This window comes from Anas acuta, chromosome 23 (genome assembly GCF_963932015.1).
Source record: "Anas acuta chromosome 23, bAnaAcu1.1, whole genome shotgun sequence".
NCBI lineage: Eukaryota > Metazoa > Chordata > Aves > Anseriformes > Anatidae > Anas > Anas acuta.
Genome location: NC_089001.1, coordinates 3,788,863 through 3,812,871, shown reverse-complemented (window position 1 = coordinate 3,812,871; position 24,009 = coordinate 3,788,863). Strand labels below are relative to the sequence as shown.

At 50.5% G+C, this 24,009-nt stretch overlaps 1 protein-coding gene and 1 long non-coding RNA gene across 2 annotated transcripts in view; one reads left to right on the top strand and one right to left on the bottom strand.

Annotated features, from left to right (window-relative positions):
* The window catches only part of THY1 (Thy-1 cell surface antigen), a 70,214-nt gene that overhangs the window by 40,680 nt on the left and 5,525 nt on the right, over nt 1-24,009 (bottom strand). The window lies entirely within an intron of this gene.
* On the top strand, nt 869-5,370 carry LOC137843790 (uncharacterized). The gene is made up of 3 exons (XR_011089684.1): nt 869-1,976; nt 3,295-3,535; nt 3,657-5,370. It is a non-coding gene; the product is annotated as an uncharacterized lncRNA (long non-coding RNA).

Here is a 24,009-nt window from a genome sequence, read left to right as displayed (position 1 = left end):
GCTAAGCATAAATAACACAATTTATTCAAAAGAACCCTTTCTCCTATTTACATTTATATTGAATAATTTAAAACACCTTTCTCCCTTTCCATAAATTCCTCCTTCTAGGATGGGGGAACCTGTCCAGGCCTAAGGAACGTGCTTCGAAGCAGAAGCTCTAATTGCACAAGCACACGGATGCTCACAGCTCTGTGTTTGTTCTCTGTGATGTGCTGAGCATCGTGGGGAAAGAAAGAGGGGGCACTGGGGGTCCTGGAGGTAAGGGGTGGTGAGCCCAGGAGCGAAGATGGAGGTTGGAGCATTCTGGGGCTGAGATTTGCTCAAGGATGCTGAACGTCAGGGTGAAGCAAACTGAGCCCTCGGGTTTTGCAATTAGGTGGTCGTACCCTGTGTGCCCCTTTCAGAAGGAGGGAAGGATTTGGGTCCTGGGTGTAAAGGGGCACTGTCCCAAAACTCACCTGACTCTTTCTGTTCCTTCCTCTTCTGCCTGCATCTGAAGGAGGCGTACAAAGGGCTGCATCACAACCCCCTACACTGATGTAAGAGCACAGCAGAACAAAGCCAGGCTCTGCAGTCCTGATGCTGGTGAAAGCTTGAAGGTTTCAGCCTGCAGAGCATGAGGGCTGAGCTCCCCCAGCAGCATCCAGGGAGGCAGATCTTCAGCCGGTGTCAATCTGTGATAATCAGTGAGTTGATTTAAACCCACTGAATACCACTTTCCCACTTTCATTTCCTCTCTCCCTGGACAGGTTTAGGCTCTTTGTCTCTTATCTCTTTCTAATCATTTATATTTTCATCACTGTCTCTTCCTCAGGGTTTCTTTGGCAGCATTCTCTTAAGTTTAGTCTGTTTGCTAGACACAGAGTTAATGTTATTATTCTATACTGGCTTCCAGACACATTGTCCATCACTTAGGCATGACGGGGAAGTGAGCCAAAAATGAATCAAGCTATCACACCCCAATGGGTCTCTTGGAAACACGAGCAGGAGCAGTCAGAGAGGAAATTCTATGGTAAATCTCAGCACAGGAGTGGGATTCCAGATTAATTAGTGGTAGAGAGGGGCTGGAAGTTTGCATAACATCTAGTGGCCTCATCTAGCATCTGTCCCTATCACTCTCTAGGCTCCAGGTCCTCTTCCTAGCAGAGAGCATGATTCAATCCTTACCCAGTGCCTTGGCCAACTAATTATGTTTTTCATTTATTTTTATTATTTTATTTTTTTTCCAGGAGATTAGGTTTGATTTTTGGTTTTCTCTAATCTCTGCTAATCTCAGCCTGTTGGACCTCTCCATGTAGCAGATGCCGGGTTGATTGCAGTGTGTAGCTCATCCCCAGCTGTAGTGCAGGAGATGCATCTCCTGTGGCTGGAAAATCTCCTGAATTTACCTTTGCTAAGTGGTAATTGCTAATTTGTTGAGGGGAAGCCAGGGAAATTGAGGAGGGCTCTTGAAGCAGACAAAAGGGGTGTGGAAATCAGCCCTGCAGGAGCCACAGCTCCTCTTTGACAGGAACCTGCAGGTTTTAGACTTGCAAATTGTTTTACAGTACGTTAGGAGATGGGGTATGGGTGCTGGAGAGTGCCAGCTTGTAGATTCCCCAGCACAAGTGAGAGGAAGAAAAGTTGCAGAAGAGAGAGAAATTGCAGGCAATTTGCTTGTCCTGTGGGTATAACTTCTGAAAGCACTAACAAGAATCACAGGTAATTTATGGAGAGGCCCGGGGAACTCTGCTGGGAGAGGAGAAAGAGGACCCCAGATCGGAGTCCTTAACTCATCACTCATAAGGAGAAATTCAGCTCCAGGCTCCGGGATGGTTTGTACATAAACCCACTGGACCACATCACAGGGAGATGGGAGCTGGTTGTGTCGGGCTGTCCCGAGGGAGAATCCAAACAAACTGCAGGGATGCTGTCCTCAAATTGGTGTAAATCAGGAGCCATTCAGCTGAAGCCCAAGGCGCTCATCGAGTATTTGGGTAAATCTACTTTTAATCTGGTGTTCACTCTGTTAGAAACAGAAACCCAATTTCAGCTTGCAATAAAACTAGAGAAAGCTGCTGGCAAATCAAAGCTGATAGAGTAACAAAAGTGTTCGTCTTTTAATTGAAAGTGGAATAAATCCACCTGCATATAATACTTCCCCAGAACATTCCTCCTCAAAGATAGCTTCCTTTTCTTTCCTCAGTCATTACTAAAATTTCAAGGCTAGAGATTAATTGTAATGGTAATATTACCATTTATTTCAGTGCTAGCTGTACAGGGAGAATAAATCTAGCTTGAGAATAAATTGTGATTACTGTGTCCACACTTAAAAGCTGGTGATACTGCCCCTCTATTAATGAAATATTATTGACTAATTCTATTGAATTTGGCAAAAAGCTTCCTTTGCAGCTTCCACTTCACTAAAGCACAGATCTGGGAAATTAAACAAGAGTTCAACTCCTGGCACCTACTGAACTGTTACAACAGAAAAGAAAATGATGAGCACCCTTTCCTTTCTCCCCTTTAATCCAGAATAGCTTGTTCCCATTTTCCTGTCTTTTGTCTCACTGATCTCTCTGAAATCCAAGAGCCAGCAGGTGCCTCCTGGTAGTGTTTTATGTTTAAGGGCAGAGATACCCATTTAATTAACTCCATAATTGTATGGTAACTGCCGGCCTTCTGATTGCACAGTAAGCAGCCGATAGATTAAGACAGTAATTTCATGGTTATTTCTGCCTTTCCCAAACACTGGTCTCTTGGGAACAAATTCAGATGTCCCTTATGAAGGTTATAATTAGGCAAAGCCTCTCACTCAGGCCAGGGAGAGATCAGAGCCCCCTGGGGCAGCATCTCTGCATGCAACTATTGACCCAGTGCTGATGGCATGGCAAAGGGAGCTGGAGCTTCCCACCCAGGGCTCAGCGGTGACACACTCAGCAGAGAGGATCCCTGCCTCTTGCAGCTACAGATACCAGCAGATGGGCTGTGGAAACAGATGGAGATGGTGAGGAAGGGGGTGATTTATTCACCAGGTGCTATGTGTTAGGAGTGGTGTCCCCTGACTTCTTCTGTGATGCACAGGGAAGGACAAAGACCTCCCCAGGACCACCCAGCCCATGTATGAGCCTCAACAATCCTTGCAGGAGATGGGGATGCTGCGTGGAGTGCATGGGGCATGAGGGTGCCTGGTGCTCATGCAAAGAGTGGGGCTGGAGGGAAGCTGGGATAAAACCCCTGCAGCACATCCGAGCCAAGGGAAAGAAAACATCGCCTCTTTACTCCCCTTCTGAGCGCCTCTCTTGCCTCTTGCAGCTTGTGTAAGTGCCTGGCCGCCGTGCCCTTGGATGGAACAATTTCTATTTGAAGCCATTCTCGTAACTGCGCAGACATTTCCCACGAGCTGCTGGCACCCGAAGTGAGGCTGCAGCTCCGTGACGCAATGACCAAACCCCGCACGGCTGCGGAGCATCAAACTCTTGGCTCTGTTAACTTGGCTCCTCAGCACTGGCGTTAGATTTGTGATGTCCACCCACCAGGCTGCCCGTTAGACCAGGTAAATTGTGGTAGTAAACGACAATAAGTGATTCCTTCCTCCTCTCCTGGGTCTCCGAGCTGAGAGGTGAGTCAGGAATGACAAAATCACAGGGAAATTCCTAATCTCTCTTGACTTTGAGGCTAGAGCATGGTCCTTTGATGCCAACACGAGCCCTCCCTCCATTTGACAAGACTGTGTCAGGACTTCTAAAGGAATATCACAGAAGATGCCGTGTAGGAACAGACTGAGAAATCAGAAATGCTGCTCTTAGTGAGCTTTGGCTGAACCTAGAGCAAACCCAGTGCAAGATCCAGGGCTGAGATTCTCTTCTGGTTTCCACTGGATCTTCATCTCCAGTCGTGAGAACAGCTGGGAGCAATATGGTACCGATGGCAGTTGCTGCAGAGCTTGATGTGTTGGAAATCCTGCTTGGGAACCAAAATCAAATCTTCATTCTGGGTACATTTCCCAAAGACCAAAATTGTGATATCCCTTCAAGCACCAAACGGGGGCCCATTAGAGTGCTTGTGTTTGAACATTTGAAGCAATTATTCATGTTCACCCAGCTCCGAAGAGCTACCAAACGCCATGTGTTTTTCCTCAGTGTTAATAAAAACCTAAATGATTCTTCATTAAGAAGCCCATTAAGATGACTGCGGTTTCCTCGAAGCTCATTAGAGGATATTCTCCCCACTAAATTATCACACTGGAGTTTTGTAGAAATCTGAGGAAGGGTGCCCTATTGTGATTAATTCATGATAAATTTTTGCTCCCTTGCTTGCAGGCTGCTCTCTGGGCTCTGTTTTGGGTAGCAGGGAGGATGAAAGCGATGCTTCGGTGTGGGAGCGATGTCCCAGAGGTGTTCCTGCCATCTGTCTGTGCAGGGCTTCCCCTCCTCTTCCAACAGGAGCCTCCATCGGGACCTCTCCCCAAATAATTCCTGTTCTCCTGACCTTCAAAACCCCGTGGAGGCCTGGTGGTGGGGATGGCCAGGAGGAAGCTGCCGTGTCCCGAACCATTCCTCCATCCCTGGAGGTCACTGAGCCACCTCTCCCCCATGGGCAATCCCATGCAAGGAGCTTGTGGGGCGGAATAAATGGTTTTAAGCTCTGCCTGTGCTGCTAAATCCACGCAGGGTCCACGTGGGTCCTCTCCATTTCGTTTCCTCCTCAGCCTGGTGGTAAACTGGAGGAGCTGGGGGCTGCCGAAGTGTGGGAACGCGGGCTGCTTTAACAGAACGGAGCCGCTCTAATCTCCCACCGAGTATTAAAATCTCATTTTATGGTACATTATACACTTGGCCTTTAGAACAATCGGTGACCATAAATGGTGTTTGCGTCCCGAAGCCAAATCTGGGGAAAGAACAAGAGATAATCCGTCTGGCTGGAGAGGATGGAGCGGGGAGGGCTAGCGCCGCGCAATTATTTATGTCCATTCAGAGGCAGAGGGAAATTAAGTGCATTAACTGGGCTGCCAGGCCCTCCTCAGAATGGGGCTTTAAATGATATTGATGTGGTGCTAATAGGAGCACAGTTTGTCTTTTGTGCATTACAGCTCCGGGCTCCGAACTGGCACTTGGAGAGCAGCGTCAGGCTTGCTCCGGCTCTTTAGGGGGATTTGTTTCTGGGGATTTGGGTTTTTTAAAAAGCTGCAGAGCCGCTCTGCCCCAAGGAGCCTCTGAGAGGTGTTTGGGGTACCCAGAGGAGGCTTCCACCCAGCCAAACCCTGTAGGGCATCCCCTTTAGTGTGCCACCGTCAGCAGCTTTCACTCAGGCTTCATCCACCAGCTCAGGATCAGGCTCCTTAAATCAGGATTTTGACCTGAATGCATCCCCTGTCTGAGGATGACCTCTCTCAAGCCATGGACCGGTGAAGCGGAATATTTATAAGGAAAAGTCCAGCTTTAGGACCAGCTCTAAGCACTTGTGACAATCCCTGGGGTTATCACAAGCAGGGCTAGATTATTGCAGAAATCTGGGGGGTGCCTGGATGGCTCTCTCCTCTGGCCAGAGAACAGTTCCCCGCACCCCAGGGTGCTGTTGGGGCTGTTGTCAGCCCCTGGGGATGTGCAGGTCTGGTGCTGGCCCCATGGCTGGGGCTCTGCACTGGCTGTTCCTAGTTATGGGGCCAGCTCGGGGCAGTCCATCCCTCGCTGGGCAGCCCTGTGCTTTCCCTTCTCTGTCTGGCTTGCTGCTCACAATTGCCAACAGGTGCTGCTGGAATTCATCCCTGAGTCTAACAGCGATAATAAAGGGCTGTGCAGGGTGTTTGAGGGAAGTCCACGGGCAGCATACAAATGAAGGTGGCCTGTGCCCAGCCAGGTACTAGGGGAAAGTTTCTGAGGGAGCTGTGCAAAGAACCCATGGTTCCTTCCTGGCTGCTGGGATTCTCTTGGCAATTCCATCTATCCCACCCAATTTTATTATTTCTAAGGTTTCAATCGCTTCTTGTGCTCACGGAGGGCAGTATTTCTTCCTCAAGTGCTGAGATATCACCCCACTTACTTTTAAGGGATGCTGCTATCTGAGTCCAGGTTGTATTTCATCCTAAAGTGCATCCTTCACTGCTTCTTTTTGTGCAGAGCTCGGCCTTGAACCTTTGGCAAAGGCCTCAGGGGTCATTAAAAGGAACTGGGCAGTGACCAGGCACAAGTAAATGCTGCACGAGTGGGAATGGCAGGGGAATTCAGATTCAGGAGGAGGAAAGCACAGAGCTCAAGCTGGGTTTCTGTGGCAGAAAGCTGTTCCCTGGCATGGGCTGTGCACCACTTGCACATTCCTGATCCCTCTGTCCACTCTCCCTGTGTGTGCGCCCTTGTAGGGCTGCCTAGGAAATCCCTCCCACCCACAGCTAAAAGTTCCTCAGACGTTGCCTCTTCCTTTCGGCTTTAATCTCCTCCGGAATCAGCTATTAAATCAATAGCCTGCGCGATTATCTGCTGTCATCTTGGGAGGAAAATGCGCAGGGTTTGAAGGCAAATGCTGTTTATTCATTCCGTTCCTCCTGCAGCTCCGGCAGGAGCGCCGAGCTTGGCACGGAGCGAGCGGAGGGAGGGCAGCGCCGTGATTTGTTGGCGTGATGTGACAGGCAATTTTCAGATCTGGATCAGAAAAGTTGCACCGAAAGTTTTCGAGGTGGCTGCGTTCGGGTTTAGCTTTGGGGGAGAAAAGTGTTATTTTTACTTTCAGAGAAAAGACGTGAGCTTTCAATGTGCCACAGAAGGTTTTGATGATTCGGTTCTGTTATTGGAGCATCAGCTGAAGCTGGCTGAGCCCAGAGCCCTCCCCAAAGGATGTGCTGAGAAACATGCAGAGGAACCGGGGCAATTAACCAATAAGGAGCCAATCAAGGTGATGGATGTACGCAATACTTTTATTTTCCAGTTCACTTCCTTCTGATCTAAGGGTGCAGGGACACCACTCAGGCCAGCCGAGTGATGCTGGACCAGTTTCAGAGGAGTTACTGGTCCACATCTGGGTACTGGGCACATCAGTGCAGCGAGCGTGTGCATGGGGCAGTTCTCAGCAGCTGTTCCTTGAGAGAAAGCCTTCTCCTGATGTCCTGGGGAAAGCACAAATGGCCAAGATGATCCGATGGCAACCCAGAAAGCCAGGCAGGAGCCAGCCAGACCAGCTGGGCATGTGCTGCACGTGCTTTTTCTCTTTCTCCCTCTTCATGAGCTGAGATAATTATTTCTGTGTGTTGCGGTTCTAAAGCGAGCATCCCTGATCCTGGCTCTGCCTCTTATCATGAGGCAGCTGCAAAATTGCTTTCAAATTGTTTTACAATTGGGTTTTGCTTGTGAACCTCTCGACTCAGCGAGGCAAAGCTGACATGAGAAAAGGGTTTGGGAAGATGGGAGCAGACAGGGGGCCGAGCGGCCGAGGCCAGGGAGGACGAGATGGAAGGAAGGATGAAAGATGAAAGATGCTGCTTGCAGCAGGAGCCCGTGGGTCAGAGCAGAAGGGATGTGGTCCTGCACCTCTCGGAGCCAGAAGCAGCCTGTGCGCCCTGAGCACCGCTGCTGCTGCCCTGCCTTCATACAGAGCGCACGCAGGGCCTGGCATGCAGCCAGAGAGGCTGCGAGGTAGCACAGCAAGGCCAATATCTATCACCTGCACACACACCGTGGTTAAAACAACCACTGGGACAACCCCAGAGCCCATTCAGCCTGCTGTCAGGTCTCCAGCAGTGATAGGAAAAGGGGAGCCGCAGCCCCCATGCGAGCCGGTGAGGTGCCCGGTGAGAAACGGGAGCCTCCAGGTGAAACCCAGGCCTCTGAGAAGGGAAAAGCAATTTTTCTCCTCACTGCACCTGACCCACATCCACCTCCCCCATCAGATGCTGGGCCAAAGTTAGCACTGCTGCCAAGGTTTTTCCTTTCAGGGCCATAAAGATAAAATACCATCGGACCCAGCAGTCCCGATAGCAGCGACTTTGTTTAAGTAACTTCATAATGAGTCCCAGTTCTTCTCCCAACAGATGCCTTTGGTATAATATCCTGGAGTAGCAATGGAATAAAATAAATCAGCTTTTACAAACTCATAAACACATAGAAGGGAACGTAAACCAATTTCTGATCTAGTTGAGGTGCGCTGAGACTTCACAGAGTGGCACAAAGCTCGAGTGGAGGCTGAAATTGCTCTTGAGCCGGTGAGTCCCTCTCTCCTCTCTCTCTGCCAACAGAGATGCTGCTCTTAACCCTTTGAAGGCTGTCTATGTAATTTTTTGGGGGTCTCTCTCCATGCACACATGCACTGTGATGTTGCTGTGCTGCAGGGGAGGTGGGAGAGATGTGCCTGGAAGCGCTTGGGTCTGATTTTGGGGATGCAGCCCCCTGGGGACCCGCTCTGGTCACTCTGCTCTGTTCCTGAGCACCACCAAGGCACGTTCTCATCCTGTCTTTGCAGGAAACAAATGCCCGTCCACCGTGTAATTAACCCAGTTAACAGAGACATTGATGCATGCTAACTCCAAGAAACCGGCTTATTATCATCACTGCTAATTAGCCATGGGAAAACAGACATGGGTTGCGTGTATATCTGTTGAAGGAGGAGGGGAAGAAGAAGTGGAAACCTGTTGAAACTGATTTTCCCCATTCTTTTACAGCGCTAGCAGCAGAGCTGGGCTCTCCTCCAGCATCGGGCACCCTCCCCGTGCCTGCTCCATGGGTGAAAAAGTGCAGATTTTGGTGCCTGTCCCTTCCAGAGCTTGCAGCACCGCACGTGCTGCCCGACCCAGCAGCCCCACGTCCAGCACGCATCCAGCTCGCCCTGCACAGCCCGTTGCTCTCCAAGGAAGCTCGCTCTGGAGTTTGCTGCCGCATTTAGTATTCGGAGAGGAGCCCAACTCGCTGATTGTGCTGATGGGATATGAAAGGCAGGATAGAGTTTTACTGCAGAGCAGTTGACCTTGCTCCAGAGATATTACCGATACACAGCTGCTATTCAACATTTCAAAACACTGTAGTCATTATGTGAATCTGTCTGCTAAGAGAAGCAATTAGACTTCAGAGCATTACGATCCACCATTTCAAACAAAAGCTGCACACACAGGTGGGCAGGGGGGCTCCCTCCCCATCCCAGCTGCTGGGGGCACGCGGGTGCTGGCGTGGAGGACCCAGCAAGGCAGGGGACACAGACCCTGCCCTGCTTGAAACCGTGAGAGGATGAGGTGGCAGCATGCCCAGCTGGCTGGATGTCCTCTGATACAGATGAGGGGCTGCTTGGCTGCGTGGTTGGGATGGCAGAGGGATGCTTCGAGATGGAACCTGGCTCGTGCAGGGCTTTTGCCTGGCCTTTGATCCCTTTAAACTCTTCTAGCACCATTAAGCACACTCACTGCTTGAAGCAGGGGTGCAGGATGGAAACCCTGGGGTCCTCACCAGGTTTAACAGATCTGTGCCTGATGTTGTTCATTCCAAGGCTCCCCTTTCAAACCCTGCTGCCAGAACCCAGCCTGTTGGATGAGGAAGATGAAGGGGACCCAGCTAGAGGAACCACAGACAGGGGACCTATTTCACCCAGACATGTCAGAGCTGCTGCCAGAGGCTCACTCACACTCATCCTGCGGGGAGGAACCGGGCACAAACCATGTCTGCAGCTGGGATGTGGGCACCCAAAGTGCCAGGGGGCAGAGGGAGAGCCTCCCCCTGAGCCCAGAGGCTCCCCGAGGGCTGCAGCAGCACAGGATACCCAGGGCAAGGCGGGGACGACAGGGAAGGTTTCGTGCTTCCTAGTGAGCCCTAATTATGCTGAAGGCCCCTATCACTGATTACACTTGTTCTGCTTGTACAGCACAGGGCTGGTGGCTTGTTTAACAATGCACGGCGCATTGTTCTCGCTCCAGCCCTTAAAGCCACAAAATTGATATTGCTTTTCCATGGGCAGAGAGATAAGGCGCATTTAGTACACTGTCAGGGCCACGATACCATCGCCACACGGGGAAATTAAAAATCTTGACATGGCAACAAAGCCTCTCACCCCTCCGCAGCACATCGCGGGGCAGCGCTGCGTAACCAGCAGGAATAGCAAAGAGGAGAGTGAGTGAGAAGACATCCCGAGGCGGTGAGAGAAAACAGCAGCAGCTCGTGCTGGGGAAGCTGGCCTTGCACCTGAGTCTGTCCCCAGAACTTTAAGCTCAGCCTTTAATACAAAAAATGCCTTTTTTTTTTTTTTTCTCTTGCTGTGCCAGCTCTCTGCAATAATCTCTGGGCACACAGCAAAAAGCCCGTGTTTGCATGGCAGCGGGTGCTGTGGTCAGGAGCGAGGGGTGGTTAAGAAGGGATGAGAGACCTGGAAGGAGAATGGTGAGCATGAGATTGCCTCTGACAGGCAGAGGCGGTGGCAATTTTTATTTTTTTTTTTCCCTGAGATGAGATGCATTTTGGTCCTTCAGTGAAAAGCGCTGATTTGTCGCAACAGAGCTATTTGGGTCTGGAGGCATTCATGATGAATTTCCTGGGCTGGAAAAACACAGTTTGAAAATTATCACGGCACCCCGGTCTCGGGTTATGCAGACACAAAGTCTGGCTGGGAGAGTCTCAGCTGAAATGGACCATTCCCCTCGAAGGTTAAACTTGCGTGCTTTAAAGAAAAAACCCCGAAGCTCGAAATTGAAATGGAGCAATCTAAAGCTATCGCAGTAAAGTGTGGAGTGACCCGATCTAAACTGCACCTCAATTGGTCATCTGGGGAAAATTGGCACTACTTTGGCTTCCTATCTCAATTTCTGATGGATTTCTGTCTGTAAGAAAAATCTTTTCCCCCGCTTTTCTCCCAAAACGACCTGGTGGCTCCGGGGGTGGCCGTGCCAGGCTGGGCATCGTCTCCACGTGCTGCCTTCCTCCCTGCCCCGAGCAAAACCCATCCTTGCAGCACCGTGGTGCTGGCTGCTGGTGGGAGCAGGAGGAGCCCCACACCACGCACGTGGTTTTGTCGGAGCCAGGTGGCTCCAGGAGATTCAATACGAGGCTCAATACGAGGCGAATTAATGCAGTTTTAATTAAACTTACTTTTCTGCTTGTGTGGGCCTGGGGGAGATAAAGTGTTCAGAATCAAAAACTGAAGATTTTTTAGGACCTGTGGGCTTTTCTCCTGCTCTCTCACTTCTCTCCCCGCTCTCCATTGCTTCCTCATGTATTTCTGCTGCAGCAGCCCGGTGCTCCCAAGCAGGACATCTCAGCAGAGGCGTGCGGAGCCAGGCAGGAGACTCCTGGAGGGCAGCGGAGAGCTGCTGGTTGCACAAGGAAAGAGCAAAAAGAGCAAAAAGAGCAAAAAGAGGAGCCCCAGGGTGAGGGTATGGGCACACGGAGTGCGGGACCACCGCCAGCTCGACACGAAGCAGGGCCACAGGGTGAGGGATGACCTGAAGGTGGAACAAAATCACAGAGTCACCAAATCACAGAATGGTTCAGGTTGGAAGGGACCTCAAAGATCATCTAATCCCCACCTGCCGCCTCCCACCAGACCAGGTTGCTCAACAGAAATAGAGGAGCAGGAGCAGAAGACATTAGCAGAGCCCAAAAGAAACTAGCACGGGCTTCATCCAAATATTTCCATCCTAAAACAAATAACATTTGTTGTCTGAGCCTCCTGGCTCCCCTCCTCGAAGGCTTTCCCCTCCCTGCCGCTATCCTGTTAATGAAGTTGATAATGAGCCGAGCAAATCCTGCTGGATAAGGAGCTAATCAGGAGGCTGGAGCAGTGGAGCAGGGTTCATTTTTGCAAATCCAGAGATCTCTTTGCCGAGAAACCCCACAGCACAGGAGCTGGGAGGGCAGTGTAAGGCAAGTCCAGGTGCTGCAGCACTTTGGGGGCACAGGGCAAAAAGGAGGGGGTGCTCCAAAGGGAAATAAGCACAGGGAGAAACTGGTGCATGGAGGCATCGAATCCAGCTGCTAGGAGTTTTGGGACGTGTTGTCCTGCTCTGGGAAAGTCCCGCTGTGGTCTGGCTGGGACCCATGGGGCTTGAGAGTGGGTTTGTGCCCCCGTGAGCCCCCCGCCTGCTCTGCAGCATGAGGGGGAAGGAGGCTGAGCCCAGCCCTGGCCAAGCCAAGAGGGCTCAGAGAAGGACAAGCTGGGAAAGAGCCTGCAGGGGAATGTGATCTCCCAGCAGATGTGTTCTTTTTTTTTTTTTTTGTGGAAATAGCAAATGAATGCCTAAAATGAAGGTCTGAGGGCTAATGAGACCGTGTGGCTTGTCTGCATATACAAACATTAAATTCTTGCTTTTGTAAAGGGCAGGAATGGCATTCACTTGAGTCTGACCAAACTTCACCAACTCTCATCTGAAAAACACATTTTGTCATCTAATGATAGCCTTCACCCCAAAGAAAACAGCAAAGCAAAAGGGTGGACCAGCCACAGGGTAATCCCCAGAGCCAACCTAAATACTCTGCCTCGAACATAAAGAAGTTTCGAGTTGACCCAGCGGGGAAATAAACAATTTTTCTGGCTCGTCACCAGAATATCAGCTTTCTCAGGTTCCTCTACTGAACCAGACCAAGCTGGTGTTGATGTTCTCTAGCTGGTATGGGCTGGGTGTGCAGGGGAAGGATGAAGCAGGGACCCCTGGTTCTGGGGCTGTGCCATGCCCCGTGCTCTGCCTTCCCCTCCCCAACCCTCTCCTTCCTCCTCCAGATGAGGAGCAAATTCCAGAGCCTCTGCTTTACGCCAGTAACGACTCTCTGGAGCATTCCCATTTTCATAGATTTACTGGCTTAATGCTTTGTTAGGATGATAAAAGCTAGTTAATTACCCCGTATGAGAGCCTGCCTCCCCACCTGCCTTCCTCACCCCCCCACCCCCAGCCTCCCCATGGCTATATATTTATCTTTTGTTGGTTCATTTGATTTGGAGCTGAATAAATTGGAAAAGCTGGAGTGATTCATGTACTGTGGATTGCATATTGATCTGGCACACTTCCCTCCTTCCAGTCCCCATCCGTCACGCCGATCAATGGCTCCTTCTGGCCGGGCATCTGCGCTCACGGTGCCAGGGGAGGAGGGGAGGACCGGGGGGGATTTCTGTCTGCTGCACGGCCCCAACCCAACCCCTGCTCTTTTGCCCCCCCTTTTGCCATAAATTTGAACGCTGAGGACTTGTGGAGGAGGGATGGCTCTGCTATATTCACGTCTCCCAGGTAGCTGGCCCACCTTGTCCTGAAATGCTGCACCAGAGGCAGCGTCACGCAGCTTCGGTCGTGGTTTGGGGCATGGATCAAGCCGTGTTGCAGATGCTCTAGGGCTTGTGCAGAATGCAATCCCATTTCTGCAGCACTTTTAGGGATTCCTTGGCTGATAACGGAGCATTCAATGCCTCTGTCTCCATAGTGATGTCTTAACCTTTACCTTAATCTCCTGATTTCTCTCTTGAGCTAGCCATGCCTGAAAACATTCACCAGAACAGCTTAAAAATACAAGTTTCCTACTGCACCAGGTACAACTAAATAAGATTTCCCCTTGCTTGCTGCAGAGATGGGAAGGCACAGAGCTGGGGCCCAACCCCGTGCACTCAGTTTTGTATTTCCACGGCCAGGCTGTGCTCCAGCTGCCTTAGGGCCAAGGAACTGGAGAGGTGGAGGAGGAGGAGAGGTGCTGAGAGCCGCTGGAGCATGCACTTGCCCAGCTGCAGTTGTTATTCGGGGGGTATAGGGGATGCTGGTAGAGGCTGGATGAAAGCTGCCTTCGACTCCAAAGGGTCAGATTTTCCTGGCAGGAGGCAAGGTGAGCGCAGGGAGATTTTCAGATTGAAGGAGAGGAGGCTCAAACACAGCACAGGCAAGGGGAGGATGAGGAGCTGCAAAAAGGGCAGGGACCCCTCAGAGCAAAGGGAAAAAAAACAGAGACAAAGCAGCAAAAGCTTCCACATGTCAGAAGTTGGGGAGTGAAGTAACGCGTTGTTTTGTGGGCTACTAGAGAAATATTTCCTCCTACGTGGAAGAGCAGAAGGTTTTCCACCGAGACGGGGTGCTATCAAAGCAATATTGCTTTGCACCAGCCCAGCATCTTCCAGCAGAGCTCATAAAGCACTGCTCCAAGGTACAGCTCCATCATCTTCCTCATCCACAGGGTCAGCCAGTGTCTCCACGGCTAAATGGGGCCGCTGGGACTGTCACCATGGGCCACCAGCACCATCCAGCCCAGTGCTCAGCCTCCCCACTCCTGGCTTCGGTCTGAACCACTTTCCTGTGGGGCTGGGTGATGCCATACAGAAATCTGGCTCTGCAGCACATTTTTCAGTCCCCTGGTGTTGGGAAAACAGTTTTCAGCCTGGCGCTGAGGTGGCAGGCACCAAAACGCTGCAGGTCAGTGATTTTCAACCTGCAGTCTGGAGATTGTTGGGGGTCGACAGATTATATCTGAGGAGCTGCAAAAAGGAACGCGGAAAAGCCAACTTGTTGTCAGCAGGCTTAACTGAGGTCTTCAGGGGTCAGAAAAATGATTCCTCAATGGGAAATTTAACAGGATCAGAAATAAAAAAAAAAGAAGACTGAAAGCGTGGTGGCTGAGGCTAAGTGCTCAAACAGAAGGATAATGCAGGAGAGCCTTGCAGTCCATTTAATTTTAATTTCTTTCTATTTTTTTCCAGGCTGGGCTCTCCTCGACAGGACCAGGCTCTGTGTTGTGTCCCACGCCAGACCTCCTGAGACAGAGGAACCAGCCCTGAGCTCCCACACTAACACAGCAAATTCAGTGTATTCGGGTCAGGAGACCATCCTCTGCCACTGGCTCTATCTCAGACCAAAATTACATCCCTGCTGCCCCTCCAGGACCAGTCCCAGGCCGTTTGTGCCAGGAGCAGCATCACTGGGAGCAGCAAGGAGCATCCATCCCGTGTTGTGCCTCCCACCGCAGCCCCAGGAGACCCCTCTGCATCTCCACCTTTCCACGCAACTCCATCCTCACCTGAGGGTGCAGGGGGCTCATGTCCTGAAGCTACAGGTGGTCCTGGCCGCGTCCATCCCACAGAGCCCCCCTCGTTGTGTCTGTACTAGGTACCCAGCCGAAGGGGAGACGGGGATGTCAGGCTGATAAAATCCTCCAGCAGTTTCAGATGTGCTAACACGTTCTGCCTGCCAGGCTCAGGGTGATGGGAGCATCTGACAGACAGCAGCTTCCCCGCGTGTTAAACATTAATAGCTTTCCAGCTTTGCCTCTGGATTTGCTGTTGCTGAGACCCGAGCTGCCTCTCTGGAGGTGTCAGCCCGCGACAGAGCAATTACTGCCCAGGCTCAGCACTTCTGAAGGGGCCCGACGGCTGCAGCACAGAGAGGGAATGGATCGCCCCGGAGTAATTAAAGGAAATATTGGGGCATGAAGGCATGGAAACAAGGTTGTGTCATGCAGCGGGGGCAGAGGACAGCTGCTGGGATGGTGAATCAGTCTCCACCGAGGAAGGTGAGTGGTCTGATGGTCTGATTTCGGAGAGATGTTATCTCCAAGATCAGATGGCTCAGGGGACCTTGGACACAAGCTGGTGCCAAGTCCAGCTCAGCCACCTTCCTCACCTGCCTCCCCCTCTTCCCATCCTGCATCACCTCCCAGGAACACATCCTCACCCTCACCTGATGCATTTCTGCACATTTTGGTTCTTCCTTTTTTTTTTTTTTTTTTCTTCTTTTCCTCCTTTGTATATGATTCACAATTTTGTCTTTTGGGATAGCTCATGCCAGTGAAATATGTCTTTTCTGTGAAATTTCGCCAAGCTGAGGGTTTTCCCTGCTGCAAATATCTGAAGCTGCAAATGTTAGAGGTTTTGGTACAAATCTGCCTTCGAGATTTTCACCATTTGGAACCCATTCAAGATTTTCTTCATGGCCACGTGATCTTTCACATAGGCTAGATCTGAAAACAAACTCATTTTCTCTGCCAAAAAAGGAGGAATCCTTTCATGAAAACAGGATAAGTTCCAATTCAGCAACGATCCATGTAAACACCAAAATACAGGGTGCCATCTTTCATAAATCTAGGCATTAAAAGATCAGCTAGCAGAAAATGGCACGATTGCTTTGAAACCTACACCATTTGCACTGTTGCGTGGAGGAACACGGCTGCATGAAACGAAACCAGCAGGACACCGGTGCTAATTACTGGAGAAGCCATCCCTCCCGACGCAGTGCATCTGTAGGTCTCTCTCTGCCTCTCCTGCTCACTTTTTTTTTGGCTTTGAACAGCACTGATGTTACTGCTGGTGGACAATTTTTGCTCCTTCTTGCAGACCCTTTCCTCCCAGGGGAGAACATCCTCCTCCTTTTCCCTCCTTTGCTGCTCACGGACGAGCACGGACCCTTCCCCATGCCCATCTCCCCTCGGTCCCACTCCGGTTATCCATCACCTGAGTGCACCTGGAAACCCTACCCCAAAATTCTCACTTGTTAAGGCCATGGCCATGCTCTGGGGGATTACGTGGCCTAATGGCTGCATCCCTCTGCTCTTCCAGTAGTTACATTACTGATGCTATGGGAGCTCAGAGTCCCAGAAAAATCCTATAGGGTCACTTGTGTGTTTGCTGCCACACAGCCCTTTTACTCCCCTCACTCCATGGGCACAAAGCTCTCGTCTAGCTCGAGGCACGTATCGTCACCTTCCAAAGACTGACCTGAATTCATCAGAGACAAGGCCTGTTGCTTTAATCTTTAGAAGAAGTTTGCCTCCACTGTTCCTCCCCCAAATACACACTTTATTATAGTGCAAATGGAAGTGTCTATTAATTCTCTCTCAGTTGTTTATCTGGTGAAATTATTGAAAAGGGAGAGAGCAGATAGATGCTCTCCTGAATTAAAAGGAAGAGAAAAAAAAAAGAAAAGGAAAAAGCCTGGTGGTATTTCTCTTTCCTGCAGCAAGGGACTGGAGGAAAGGTGATGCTTTGAGCTGGAAAGGACACCAGGCACTGTGTGTGGGGTCCCTGCTCTTCGTGCAGGTCCAGGAGCTGGGTGGGATGCACAGGGCAGGGTGCTGAGGCACCAAGCCTGGATGAATCCCTTCCCCTCTGCACAGTTGTGCCATGGTCTCCTTAACCACGACCTCCCCAGCTATTTAACCTCCCCTGCTGAGATCGACTTGGAGGAGAGGAGGGCAGAGGGAAAAAGAAACGGGGTTACATATTTGCCAGCCTGTAAATATTTATGAGGACTGTGAACCAGATTAATTTCCATGCACCATTTCACCTGCGATGCTTTCCTTCCATATTTATGTAAGGGGAAAATAAATAAACAAAAAGAAATCCAAATATCTAGTTTCTTTTAGATGATGCCTGAACTACCTGTCATTTAAATCAGGATGCAAAGAGACTTCCTCTGCATCTTTCTGGCCAGCAGGAATCCTTTTCTTTACCATCATCTGTTTTTTAGGATCCAGAGACCAATGGGGAATTTTTGGGAGAGCCAACAGCAGTCCTCGCAGGATGAGTTTTCTTACAGTGTATGAAATCCCACGCCAGGCATTAAATCAGAGAGCAAAAGAGTTTGCTATTGCTGCAGCACCAAAGGTTGAGGGTATCATTTTAGGGGCAAGTGCTGCCACCACCGCAGCTCTTCTGCCTCATCCCAGGTGGCTGAGATTTGTTACTGAGAAACACACTGCTGCTATTTGGGTTCCCCAGTCCCCCAGGGAAACATTTTCTCATTGTCTCTAGGAGAAACATAGTCAAGTCTGTTTCTAAAACTAGTTATCGGCATAAATTATCATTTAAAACCCTCTACAGTTTACATTTCCACTTATAAAATCTCCTGTTAGGATTATTTGATAATGCAAATTCTCATCTACTGTCTTAATAGACCCTTCAGTGCTGGGGTGGGTTTTGATTTCAATTGCTTTTTTTTTTTCCTCTTCTTCTAGTGATAGGATCTGCTATACATATGACAGATTTGTCAGCGGAATTTTAACAAATAATATTAAATGAACTTTAAATGCCATTTGTATTGTCAGTTTTTTAATTTCAAAAGTGTCACCCTATTGCATTTGGGGAATATGTAAATTAACAGTTTACCTCGTAAGTTTTATAGCAGCCCAACGTGTCTAGAATACTTTCTGCCGACATTTCTGTTTATTTAATCCTCGCAATATAAGGGAAAGATTAGCTGTGCGTATTTTGTATATTTGTTTTATAATGGCTTGGTTTTTTTTCATTAATGAAATGATTTAGAGTTATGCAAAGCAAGGTACAAACTGTATTGGAAGTTGGCTATGAAACACACAGCTTGGGGGAAAAAAACACAGGCTAAAGGAATGGAAAGATATTGCTGTGCAACAGCATGTAATAAGTCTTTAAAACCCTGCATTCATCTGGCTTTACAACGAGAGACATAAAAAGAGGCACTGACCATGCATGCTGCTGCTGAAGTACAAGCAGGAGGGATGGGTAATTTGGGCATCCAGACTCTGTTCCCATTAGGGAGATTTATGTTGTGGTAAACCACTGCTCCTCTTCAGGAAAGAAGAGTTTGCACGTGGGTAATGCTTTCCCTGGGTCTTACAAGTGTTTAAGGAACCCAGGAAGACGCAGCAGAGGGTGAAACTTCATTCTGGGGGAAGCTTGCGTGGAACTGTCAATAATACTTAGAGGGAAAAGGGAAAAGGACGGTCTCAGGCAGTGAGGAATGGGCTGAAAACTCCTGTCTGGGCATCGCTTAGGAGAACAGCACCGTGGTGGGGACTTGGTCAAAAAGGAGGCTTTGTGGGCAAAGCCTGAACCCCGCAGGGGGGTTTGGGAGCCCTGGGGACTTGCCTGCAGACTTTCGGGTGCATCTCCATTAATTACCACAAGCCTGGGTACGTGGGGCTCTGGGCTCTGGGCACGCAGTGCCTGGGGCACACGTTGGTTTGCTCAGACAGAGGCCAGGAATTTCTGCAAAAGGGGGATTTCCTGGCCTTTCCAGGGCAGGGCAGTGCTGGCAGGCTTTGGGGCGTGCTGCAGGCTGGGGGACCTGGGTATGGGGTTGCTGGCAGCTGCCACGGGTATGCACAGGGTGAATGTGTCCCCTTGGTGCCACGCTGGTGGAGGGCAGCAATCACTGCCACCTGCAGCAGCTGCCTCACGCTGGAGGTTGAGTTTCGGCAGCCCCTTTACAGCCAGAGAAATAACTCCCTTTGGATCATTTCCTTACGCCGGCTTCATGACCCATGCCAGCGTGCTCGGAGACAAGAAGGGATCACCGTGTTAATTGCAATCCTCTTGTTATGCAAAGTCATCAGCAGCCTAACGTCCCGTGTTATTACCGGGAGCTGCAGACACCTCGGCTCAAACAGGAGCCAGGATGTGTGCAAGGAGCCCCGGTGGGCGGCAGCTAGAGATGGTGACAGCACCAGGGAGCACAAGGCTGTCCTGAAAAAGCTCCTCTCTTGCTCTGCCACATGTTCCTGAGGCTCAGCATCCTCCTCTTCCACTGGTGCCTAAGTCCTTGAATCACCTGCTGCCATCGCTGCCGGCATCTGTGCAGCCTCGCAAATATTCAAGGCCGAACAGGACCAAGTCTTGGGGGCCCTGCTTTGAGCTCCCTTTTTCTGCTTGGGCTAGAGTCCTCCTTGAGCCCCTTCCTACCCAAATCCTGCTGAGGGCATGGGGTTCTCAGCCCTTGGCCAAGGACTGCTCAATGGGTGCCACGCCACAGCTGCTGAGACCTCTGCAGATGGTGAGCAGCAAAAATCCACATTTTGGGGTCATTGCTTATTTTCTGGTGCTGTTTATTTCAAAAGCATTGGAGGATTTACTTGAATAGAAGCATGTTGGGGGACGGGTTATGCTTGTCTTTGTTTTTGGTGGGCAGGGAAATGCACAGACACTTCTGTGGATGCCACCAGGTGAATTTGTGGTGGCACCCAAGTGGCTCACGCTGCTTTCTGAGCTGAGAAGAGGTTTTACAATGAAGTAAAACCCCTCTGCAGCCTGTGCTTTCCTCCTCCGGGCATATCCCAGGCTGGTGGAGTTTCTTTTCCTAACACTGAACCAAAGACGTGCAAACTGTCACCTCCGTGCCCTGCTGTCTGAGCAATTCCCCAGATTCAAAGGGCTGTTAGGGAGCCCTTCATCTGCATCCAAAAAATTGCCTCCCTCTCATCCTCCAGAGCCATCTGTCTGGCACTCAGCTGCTCTTGTGTCACATCATCGTGATCAGACATGGGTCAGGGGTGAGATCGGAGGGTGAAAAGGGAGTGCACAGAGGCACTGAGGAGAGCAACACTGAGCAGAAGTCGGAGCTGCCCTTTGCCTGCTGAATATATTTAGCTACGGCCAGAATCCATGCAGGGGGATGAATTGCAGCCTCCCTTGGTCCCCCTGTGTTTTTCCAGTGGGTACGCATTCCCCTGTGAAATTTCACCTGTGTAAGCTCTGTAGAGGAGGAATGAAGCCGGTTTTCCTTGTCCCCTTTCACACAACCCTTGGAAGCAGCCCTGGGGGATCGGCCGGCCGCCAGCAGCCAGGTGATGCTGTGATGCTATGGATGGCCGATTCCCAAACCCTGCCCTGAAATACCTCCTCCCACCCAGCTTTCTTTGAAGGTGTGATACCAAAACCTAGTTCAGATCCCACATTTACCAACCACCCCCTAATTAAAGAGCTCTCTCCGAGCTCCCCCTCCTCGGCTGACCCCAGCGCGGGGCTTTGTGCTCTTCAGAGTCACCACCAGATATTTCTGTCATTTCTGAGCATCTGTCCCAGAAAACGTGGGGTCTCAATCACCCCTAACCAGCAACACCTTCCTGCTGAGGGAGAGGGATGAAGGGAGAAGGTGGGGTAGGGATGCTGCTGTGGTGCGTCACCCACGAGGAGGATGCAGGGAGGGCTTTCCCTGTAAGAACCACGTGAAGAGATGTATTTTTTAGGCAGAAAATCTTTTAACACAAACTAACCTCGTTCAGCCCCTCGTCCCTGAGTGACTCTGTGGGGTGGCTGCGCCCTCCCCGGTACCTGCTGTCCTCTGTCGTGAGGAATCGCTGCTGGAAGAGCACTGGGGGATGCAATAATTCAGATTATTTGCACAAAGGGAGCTCCTGCCCTTGCATGGCAGGCAGAACGGGTCTCAGAAGAGTCCTTTGAGTTTCAGGCAGAAGCTCTGGATAAAACATTGCTCGTGGTGCGGTGTCAAGTGTGTCGTGGCAGAACTGCTGGCGAAGAGGAAAGGCCAGCTTACAGGGCTCGTATTTCTTTCTGCTCTCCTCAGCTCACAGCCCTCCAAAACTGGTGGCCTCCCAGGCAGTGGGAGAGAGACAATTACCTTCCCGTTTTGGCCCTCTCCTCCCCTCCATGGCCGCTGCTCACACATCCTGACACCTTCCCGTTTATCTGCCTTTTTTTCCTCTCCTTTTCCCTGAACCTCCCTTGCCTTTTCTCTTTAAGCTGCAGTGGCAGCAGTCGGGTTGTGGGAGCCTTCAATTTCCTATTCAGCGCATCATGGAGCAGTAATTTTCTGCACTTCCATAATTAGGGGAATTTTAAGCAAACTACCCTGCGGATGATTACAGCCGGATTCAATTTCTGTTGCTTTGATCACCAAAGGACGGAGACGTTCCTTGAATATTTGGCGATGTGCTCAGCCTCGAGAAGAGCCTCGCGCCAGCTGCCTCCTTCCCCCCTTCCCTCCCCACCTTGCCCCCTTCGCCCCCCTCCCAGCCTCAGGCTCTGTCCTGCTGCTGCTTCTGGAGCTCGAGTGGCAGCAAATGCCCCTTTCCGACAGATGAAGCTCTATTAAAATCAGGATGTTTTCCCCGCTAAGAGGCAGCAGGGTCTGATTGGCAGAGCATGACTTCGGGAGAAAGCAGCCAGGGAGTTTAATTTCCAGGCGCGTGCCTCGGTTTCCTTATCTATAACACACCAGGGCTGAGGGATGGGGCAGTTATTTGGTGCTTGGCTCTGCCAAGGCTCCAACCTGCGCTGTCCCGAGGGCAACGTGCTCGTTGCCGGGCTCGTTGGGTCTGCAGGTTGCTTGGGAAGCCCGATGAGATCAAGGTGGCTTTGAAGTGATAATTGCTTCTTCCCGTTTTTATCAGGTTTAACACCCAGGAACAACCACCAAGGCCTTTTGCCATCACCTTTTTGCTGTAGCCACGCTCCAGCTATCTCTGTGATCGTCTCCTCCACGCAGCAGGGCTGGGGATTCATCCACCAGAGGAGGGTCCCAGCGTGAAATCGGCTCTGGTTGCACTCCAGAGCAGGGTGGATGTGCCCTAGGACAACCCCTGTGCTTCCTGAGCCTCCCTGAGTTTTTAGGGAGATCTGCAGGGGGGGCAGGAGATGAGCAGACACACAGCAGGGTTGAAAGAAGAGGACAGAGCTGGGAAGATCAGCAGACAAGCATCAATCTCAGCATCTCATGACCGTGCAGAATGGCACAACAACGTGCCAGAGCCACCACCAGGGCAGGGGAAGGTCCCGTGGCAGCTCCCACAGGTAGCCGTGCCCATGGGAGATCACTTTTCCTCCTGCCTTCCTGCTCCCCAACGTGAGCGCGACGGGCTGTCAGCTCCGGTGTATTAATAGACTATTAACGCTTCCAAGTTTCCTGAGCCGCGTGTATGGGTTTTCCATAGGTTAATTAGGCCATATTTCAGGATAATTACAGCTGTATATTTCTACAGTAATTAAGTGGCTTTAAAACATACCCACAATGTGGCTCACTGAATCATAATTAAACTTCCTCTGCCTCCTGCTATACACTATGGAACTAATACCCATAAAAGACCCAACGCTGCTCCTTGCCAGCAGCAAATTAGAGCTCACGAAAATAATCTTATGGAATGTATCTTTTTTATAGAATCATGTACAAATTAATTCAAAATGAATATTACATGAGTCATCAAAATGCTCCGGCTTCTTTCTCTTTATTTATATTTATCCTCCCACGTGAACTGTCACCTGGGGGGGACGGCGGGGATCCAGGGCGAGGGGAAAGTGACTCACTCAGGCGATGCCTGCCAGCGGTGGTGTGCTTTCCTCTTCCCTCCCATCACACTGGGAAAGGCTTCAGGTCCACGGAAAATGGATGGGGACACCTGTACCAGGAGCTGAGGTCCGTGGACGCAGCCCTAGTGGCACCAAGCAATGCCTGGTGGCATCTTCTTTGTCACGGTTTGGCTCTTCTGTCCTCTGCTGGTTTTAGACACGGATATCAGGTGCCCTTTCAGCCTCCAATTCTGTCAGACAAGGACGCCAGCCCCTTCTCTGCGAGGTTTGCCATTCCCTAAGCGAGCCAGCAAATGAACAAAATTCATTTCCCATCTATTATCCCCCATGGTGAAAGTTCAGCAGTTTAAAAAAAAAAAAAAAAAAAGGTTATAAAAGGTTTTCCAGGCCCTATAGGGTTAGATAAAGGGAAATGTCTTGGCCAGCAGGCTTCAGACAATATCTGTTTGCATTTTTCAGCAGATTGACTCCGGTTGTATCTACATGCCTTTGATGTGAGCTTGCAGCAAACATTCCAGCGGATGAATTAATAATTAGATGGAGCGGTGATGGGTACTCTAGAAACAAAATTATAGAGATAGGCAGATAGACGGATGGATCCGTCTCCCTGAGAGAAGTGAATTTTAAGCAACGTTACAGCACATTAGTGGAAATCAAATGTGATATTCTTATTCACCCTGGAAACTCATTCCAGGGGTTGAGTTCAGCCGCTCGGGAGGCAGCCGCGGCGCCGTGTGAGCAGCATGGCCAATCCTCAGCAGCTCTCGCTCCCAGCCCCGAATGTTTGCAATGAATTCCTGCTGCAAAGCAAAGCAAATTCAAGCCTTCCACCAGGGCCAGGGTTTCACACCCAGCGTCCCCCTGCCGTTCTCCCGAGTAACCTCACCTAATGAATAGACTCTGGGAGAGACATCTCCGCGCAGAGAGCTTGCCGACAGGAGCGGAAGCCAAATTGCAGGATTATTGATGAATTATTCAGCCCGCTCTGCCTGTAACACTGACATGTGAGTCAGGAGCTTAATGCCCTGAGGCACCACATTCATTGTGGGAGTACAAATCCTGGAGTGCTGGTTTATAATCAACATATTGCAT